At 47.6% G+C, this 8,118-nt stretch overlaps 1 pseudogene; it reads left to right on the top strand.

Annotated features, from left to right (window-relative positions):
• The first annotated feature begins 524 nt into the window (after positions 1 to 524).
• Positions 525 to 8,118, top strand: LOC119922752 (annotated as a pseudogene).

The following is an 8,118-nucleotide window of genomic DNA, read 5'->3' as shown; positions in this document are numbered from 1 at the left end:
GAAAGCTCAGGAGAGAGTAGTGATGATGGAGAAATGTCAGGGAATGGGGGTGTCTGAAGAAACTGGGATTGTTCAATCCGGTGAGGAGAAACCTGAAGGGCCACTGATGATGAGCTCCGAGTCTCTGATGGGGTGTTCCATGGAGAATGAGGAGTAGCCAGACCGGGAGAGCCCAATGCTGTGCCTGGGGGTGGGGCAAAATAGAACCCTCTGCACCTTCTGCCGATACACACACGTGCCCGGGAAGGGTGAACCCAGGACCCCAGGAAGGCTGGTGAGTGTGAGCAGGAGAATCTCAGATGAACAAATACTCCAGCCAGAACCCAGCCCTCCCAACCACATTTCCTATAAAGGTGCGGAGATGTCTGAAATGGAGCAGCAGGAGTCTCTCCACTATTTACCATGCCCTGCACAAGAACACACACATTAAACTGCATAAAACCTAGTCTGAGTCTGAACCAGGTTGTGATTGCTCCACCATCCCATTCTCCTGCCACATCTCCCCCAGCAGATCCTCCAGCCCCATGGAGAGGGGAAACCAAACGGGCGTCTCAGAATTCCTCCTCCTAGGACTGTCCAACTTGGCAGAGCAGCGGCAGCTCCTCTTCATGCTGTTCCTCTGGTTGTACCTGCTTGGAGTTCTGGGGAGCCTACTCATCATCCTGGCCGTCAGCTTTGACCCACACCTGCACACCCCCATGTACTTCTTCCTCACCAACCTCTCCCTGGCTGACATCTGCTTCCTGTCCACCACGGTCCCCAAGATGCAGGTCAACATTCAGAACCACGACAAATCCATATCCTACCCTGTCTGCCTGGCACAAATGTACTTCTTCCTTCTGTTTGGAACTCTGGACCACTTTCTCCTCACCGGGATGGCATATGATCGTTACGAGGCCATATGTCACCCCCTCCACTACACCACCATCATGAGCCCACGGCTCTGTACCCTGGTGGTTGCTGGATCCTGGATCTTCAGTTCCCTCCATGCCCTGACACACACCCTATTGGTGGTTCGCTTATCCTTCTGTACCAATTGGGAAATTCTTCACTTCTTCTGTGAACTTTACCAGATCCTAAAGCTTTCCTGTTCTAGCATTTTCATCAATGAAGTAATCATGTTTGTCTCTGCAGTAGGAGTTGGGGTAGGTCCAATCACCGGCCTTCTGTTCTCTTACGTTCTCACCATCTTGACCATATTGAGAATCCCATCTGCAGGGGGTAGGTGGAAAGCTTTCAGCACTTGTGCTTCTCACCTGTCTGTGGTCTCTTTATTCTATAGCACCACCCTTGGGACCTACCTTTGTCCAACATCTACCCAAACATTCAGTAAGGGCTCGATAGCATCTGTGCTGCACACAGTGGTCATCCCCACAATGAATCCCTTCATCTACAGTCTGAGGAACAAGAATATGAAAATGACCCTGAGAAAGGCATTCAACAGGAAAAGTGTCTTCTCTTGAGGACTCTGACATGCTGATTCACCTGAGGCTTATTTGTCTCAGAAAGTTTAGCCAGCTCTCAAATATCACATACTTTTTGTCATGTACAATTTGGTTTTGTTTGTTTTTCGTAGGAGAGGAACAGACTACATTCCTAGTGAGAGTTTACCAGTCTCCTTTATGGTCACCAATATTCTGTTGACCAGAGAAGCAGTGTGGCCTAGTGGAAAGATCAGGGACATGGGAGTCAGAGAAACTGGGCTCTTATCCCAGCTCACCACTTGTCTGCTGTGTGACTTTGGACATGTCACTTAACTTTTCTGTGCTTCAGGTCCTTATCTGTAAAATGGGGATTCAGTACCTGTTCCCCCTCCTACTGAGACTGTGAGACCTAATCATCTTATATCTGCCCCAGCCCTTAGTACAATGCTTGGCACATAACCTATGCCATTATTATTAGGGAAGCAGCATGGCCTGGTGGACCTAGTATGGGCCTGGGAGTTGGAAGACCAGGGTTCTAATCCTGCTTCTGACACTTCTCTGCTGTGTGACCATGGACAAGTCACAAGTCCCTTCACTTTTCTGGGCCTCATTTACCTCATCTATGAAATGGAGATTAGGATTGTGAGTCCCTTGTGAGACAGAGATTGTGTCCATCCAGGAGGCCTTCCCAGACTGAGCCCCTTCCTTCCTCTCCCCCTCGTCACCCTCTCCATCCCCCCATCTTACCTCCTTCCCTTCCCCACAGCACCTGTATATATGTATATATGTTTGTACATATTTATTACTCTATTTATTTATTTATTTAACCTGTACGTATCTATTCTATTTAATTCATTTTATTTTGTTAGTATGTTTGGTTTTGTTCTCTGTCTCTCCCTTTTACACTGTGAACCCACTGTTGGGTAGGGACTGTCTCTATATGTTGCCAACTTGTACTTCCCAAGCGCTTAGTACAGTGCTCTGCATACAGTAAGCGCTCAATAAATACGATTGATTGATTGATTGATCCCGATTATCTTGTATCTACCCCACTCTTAGTACAAAGCCTGGCACATGGTAAGTACTTAAATACCACTTTAAACAGAAAATCTCCTGGGAAATTTCCCTAAGCAAAGCCCAGCAGGGAGACCAGGCACTGAGAGTTTGTGTGTTCTCACACGGAGCTGGGGGAGCCATAAACTGCGGGGCCTGAGGGACCAGAGACTCCTGCAAATAGTCCTGCCGTAAGCCCCAGTCACACCACCACTGTGCCTGTGGTTGGGGATGCAGCGCTTCGGCTTGGAGCTCCACATCTCCCCATCCCTCTTCCCCCTCAGCTACACTGATTGTTCCAGGACGATTTCCCCACCACAAGGTCCATCAACCGAAGGGACAAAGAAGGCGGATGGTGCAGACAGCCTTCATTGCCCGACTGACCCCAAGACGACCTGCACAGGTAGGAAACGACCCCCCGTCCCAGCACACAGGAGCACCCATGCCTATTCCCAAGTCACGATGGGAGAACTTTAGCCTTCACCCTGATCCAATATTGAGGCTACAAGCACATCCCAGCCAGCTGCCCCAGGGCGTCCGCAGGAGTCTAAAAGCCACAATATCGGGGCATTCTGAAAGTGAGATATGACCTCCCTACTCACATCAAACTTACAACAGCACTTAGAACAGTGCTCAGCGCTTAGAACAGTGCTTTGCTAATAGTAAGCGCTTAACAAATACCATTATTACTTATTAATAATTAATTAATCAAACTAGCACTCTTCCCCTCTTCAAGGCCCTACTGTGAGCTCACCTCCTTCAGGATGCCTTCCCAGACTGAGCCCCCCTTTTCCTCTGCTCCTCCTCCCCTCCCCACCGCCTCAACTCCATCCCTCTACTCTACCCCCTTCCCCTCCCCATGGCACTTGTTCATATTTGTACAAAATTATTACTTTATTTTATTAATAATAATAATACTAAATATTATATATAGCTCTATTTATCTATATTGATGGTATCGATAGCTGTCTACTTATTTTGTTTTGTTGTCTGTCTCCTGCTTTCAGGCTGTGAGCTTGTTGTTGGGCAGGGATTCTCTATATCTATTGCCGAATTTACTTTCCAAATGCTTAGTACAGTGCTCTGCATAACAGTAAGCACTCAATAAATCTGATTGAATGAATGAATCATTACTATTTTCACTGACCCTTTCAGGGAACAGGAAACTGTCTGTCTCATTCCATAGCCATTACTGAAGACACTATACCCCAAGATCTCAGTGCATAACAGGTCCTCTTTATTAAAACATCCCACTGGATCCCAGATAACAAGGTGCACCATCCTGGTACAAACAGATAGACACACACTTTTGCGGCAACTAGTTGTGCCTTTTATATTCTAATGCACCCCCACTAAAAGTCTTCCCAGTTGCTGCTCTGCACACAGAGGAAGTCCCTCCCTCCTTTTAATGAACCTGGAGAGGAAATTTCTATTTTCTGGTGATGCCTCCAGTCCTAGGTCCTCCTTCTTTTGATGATCATAGGTTTGAACCCTTTTTGAGAGATCCTTAGTTAGTCTTGCTGGTAGTCTGCGGGAAGCCTCAGAGGGAAGTTCCTCCTTTGGGTGATGCAAAGAGTGGGTCGCTGGAGGACTCTTCCAAGAATGAACAATTAGTTCCCGAGATGACCAAGCAGTCTGTCCAAGATCATCCGATGCACGCTGTATACACTATCTTGCTGGCATCACTTATCCTGCAGCTTGTGGACCCTATACCCAGTGGATCAGTGGCCAACTGGTAACAGTTACTCTCCTTAATATCATGTAAATGGTTAGGGATAACTCATCTAATATCCCTAATTTACCCTCAAAGTCATCCAATAAGACAAGAATCTAAGACCGACCATTCCTGGGCGAGATCTTGAGAAGCAGTGTGGCCTAGTGGATAGAGCATGGACCTGGGAGTCAGAAGGACTGGGTTTTGTTCCCAGCTCCTGCCACTTGTCTGCTGTGTGACATTGGCCAAGTCACTTCACTTCCCTGTGCCTTCCCTGTAAAATGAGGATGGACTGAGAGTGCCATGTGAGACATGGACTACGTCGAACCTGATTAATTTGGATCTATTGCAGTGACGATGATGATGATGGTATTTGTTAAGCACTTACTATGTGCTAAGCACTGTTCTAAACGCTGGGGCGATACAAGGTAATGAGGCTGTACCACGTGGAGCTCGCAGTCTTAATGCCCATTTTACAGATGAGGGAACTGAGGCACGGAGAAGTTAAGGAACTTGCCCAAAGTCACATAGCTGGCAAGTGGCAGAGCCGTGATTAGAACCCATGACCTCTGACAGCCAAGCCCGTGCTCTTTCCATTGAGCCACGCTACATACTACAGTGCGTCTGGCACATATTAAGTGTATAACAGATACCATAAAAAAATGGCCCATCCACCTGGGTTGAGGGAATTAGATGGCTGGTGTCCCAGATGAGATCATGGATGACAAATTTTTACCTAGAGAAGCAGCTTGGCCCAGTGGAGAGAACGCAAGCCTGGAAGTAAACAGGACCTGGGTTCTAGTTCCAGCTCTGCCACTTGTCTACCCTGTGACCTTGGGCAAGTCATAGAACTTCTCTGTGCCTCACTTACCTCATCTATAAAATGTGAACTATGACTGTGAGCCCCATGTGGGATATGGAAAGTGTCAGCCTGATTGCCATGCATCTACCCCAGGGCTCAGTACAGTGCCTGAAAAATTGTAAGACCTTAAATATCACTTTTTAAAAGAGTCAGGGGCAAAGCAAGGTGAGGATTTGCAGGAGAAGTGAGGTGGGACAGGTTTGAAGTGACAGGATGGCTTGGAAGACCTAACTGGTCAAGGGCCATCACAGGTGAAAACTGCTGGATACTAGGATTGCTCCAGAAGAAGGGCTGGCTCTCAGGACTGCGGGGCTGGAGAAAGATGGGCTGGGGGTTTGATCAGCATGGATCAGCCAAGCTGGACCAGAACCACTTAACAGAGTTTCATGGCTCCAATCACCTAGAATCCCACTGAGCCAACTATAACTACTTCATACTCGCTGACACGGATTTCAACCTGCAGTGTTTAAACCCGGGAAATGCCTAGGCTTAACAATGGATTCAGGGATGGGGGAGAGTTTACTCCCTGGACCTTGGAGGTGTTAATTAGGTGGGTTGCCCTGCTAGAACAGGGAGAAGAGGGGGATATGTTTACCTGTCATCAAGGGTTTCTAGAGGTTTTAAAAGCATTAATCACATCGTAACAGCCATTTTCAGGATTCTATTAGTGTTATTCTTTAGCACTTACCTCATACTAAGCCCTGGTATTTAATCACTGGTATTTATTGAACACTTGTGTGTAGAGCACTGTACTAAGATTCTGGGAAAGCACAGCAGAAGAGGGTAGGCAGGCATAATCTCTGCAGTGAAGAAAAATACAAGACACGGTCCCAGTTCTCTGGACCCTGACCCCACTAGGTAAGGGAAGAGAGACCCACAGGAGAAAAAGAACAACAGTAAATTACAATCCAAAATAAGAGCCATTTCATGATTTAATTCCCAAAATTATCAAAATTTAATAAATAGCTAAAGCAGCACTTGGGGGCAGGGGGAATTACCAAGATTCTCTCCTCTCCAATCAAGAGTACTACAGTACAAATGCCTGCAGTTTTTTCCAGGGTTTCCTAGGTGGTATGGGCTTTATTTTCATCCTGCGGTGGAGAGGAAGAAGACTCACCTGGCCAGCCAGCGGCTCATCACAGACTGGAGCTTCCCTCTACTGGGGACCCCGGCGGGATGGATGGCCAACCCTCCACTCTTGATAGAATCTGACTTCACTCCTTAAATTGTTGGGTGGGTTTTGAGGAGACTACTCTAGCCATTGGACCACCCCCTGCAGATGCTAGAACCCTCATTCTTATGGGAAGTCCAGAAATGTGGAAGATAAACAAGACTGGGAGGAAGGGCTGGAACTGAGCGTGGCAGAAACAAGTACGTGGGGCTTTAAAAGAAGGCAAAAATAAACTTATTAAGAAGGAATAAGGAAGGAGCTGGGGGCATTTGCTAAGGGTAGGGTGCAGGGCAACTGCAAACACTGTAAAGTCCATCAACAGGGCCCAGCAATATCCTTTTAGCACCAAAATGAGCAAGGCACAATTTTTCTCCTTAGTACTGAGTAGGCTTGACCTGAGAAGTGGGATGAGATTCCATGGAGAAGGCTTCAGAGGGAGAAGTGATGATGGAGAAATGTCTGGGAATGGGGTGTCTGAAGAAACTGGGATTATTGATTCGGGTGAGGAGAAGCCTGAGGGGCCACTGATGATGGGCTCCGAGTCTCTGATGGGGTATTCCATGGAAAATGAGGAGCAGCTGGATTGAGAGCCCAATTCTGTGCCTGGGGATGAGGCAGAAATAGAACCCGCATCACCTAGTGTTGACACACACCCAGGCCCGGGAATGGTTGACACAGGACTCCAGGAAGGCTGGAGAGTCTGAGCAGGACAATCAAAGATGAACAAATATTCTGGCCAGAACCCATCCCTCCCAACCACATTTCCAATAAAGCGAGGAAATGTATGAAATCGAGTAGCAGGGATCTCTCCACTGTTTACCCTGCCCTGCCCCGGCAAAAACACATTAAACTGCATAAAGTCCAGACTGAGTCTGAACTAGGATTTGATTGCTCCTCCATCCCATTCTCCTGCCACATCTCCCCCAGCAGATCCTCCGGCCGAATGGACAGGGAAAACCAAACTGGCATCTCAGAATTCCTCCTCCTGTGACTGTCCGACCGGGTGGAGCAGCAGCAGCAGCTCCTCTTCATGCTGTTCCTCTGGATGTACCTGCTTGGGGTCCTGGGGAACCTGCTCATCATCCTGGCTATCAAATCTGACCCGCACCTGCACAAGCCCATGTACTTCTTCCTCACCAACCTCTCCCTGGCCGACATCTGTTTCCTGTCCACCACAGTCCCCAAGATGCTGATCAACATTCAGACCTACAATAAATCCATATCCTATGCTGGGTGCCTGGCGCAAATGTATTTCTTCATTCTGTTCAGAACTCTGGACCACTTTCTCCTCACTGGAATGGCTTATGACGGCTATGTGGCTATATGCCACCCACTCCATTACACCACCTTCATGGGCCCACGGCTCTGTGCTCTGATGGTAGCTGGGTCCTGGATTATCAGCAATCTCCATGCTCTGACACATACTTAAATGGTGATTCGAATATCCTTCTGTGCAGACAATAAAATCCATCACTTCTTCTGTGAACCTGTCCAAATCATAAAACTTTCCTGCACCGATCCACTCATCAATGAAATATTGCTCTTAGTTCTTGCTGCTCTGTTAGGGCTAGGTCCCCTCACAGGACTTCTGTTCTCTTACAATCAGATTTTCTCCACTATTTTAATAATCCCATCTGCCGGGGGAAGGTTTAAAGCTTTCTCCACCTGTGGCTCTCATCTGTCTGTGGTCTCCTTGTTCTATGGCACTTCCCTTTGGGTCTACATCAGCCCCCGGTCCACCCACAAGTCCAGGAAAGACTCTATAGCATCCGTGATGTATTCAGTGGTGACCCCCATGCTGAACCCTTTCATCTACAGCCTGAGGAACAAGGAAATGAAAGGGGCCCTGAGAAAATTCATCAGTAGGAAATATGACTTCTTCCAGAGATTGTAA

This window comes from Tachyglossus aculeatus, unplaced genomic scaffold (assembly GCF_015852505.1).
Source record: "Tachyglossus aculeatus isolate mTacAcu1 unplaced genomic scaffold, mTacAcu1.pri scaffold_123_arrow_ctg1, whole genome shotgun sequence".
Taxonomy (NCBI): Eukaryota; Metazoa; Chordata; class Mammalia; order Monotremata; family Tachyglossidae; genus Tachyglossus; species Tachyglossus aculeatus.
This window is presented reverse-complemented; position numbering and strand designations above follow the sequence as displayed.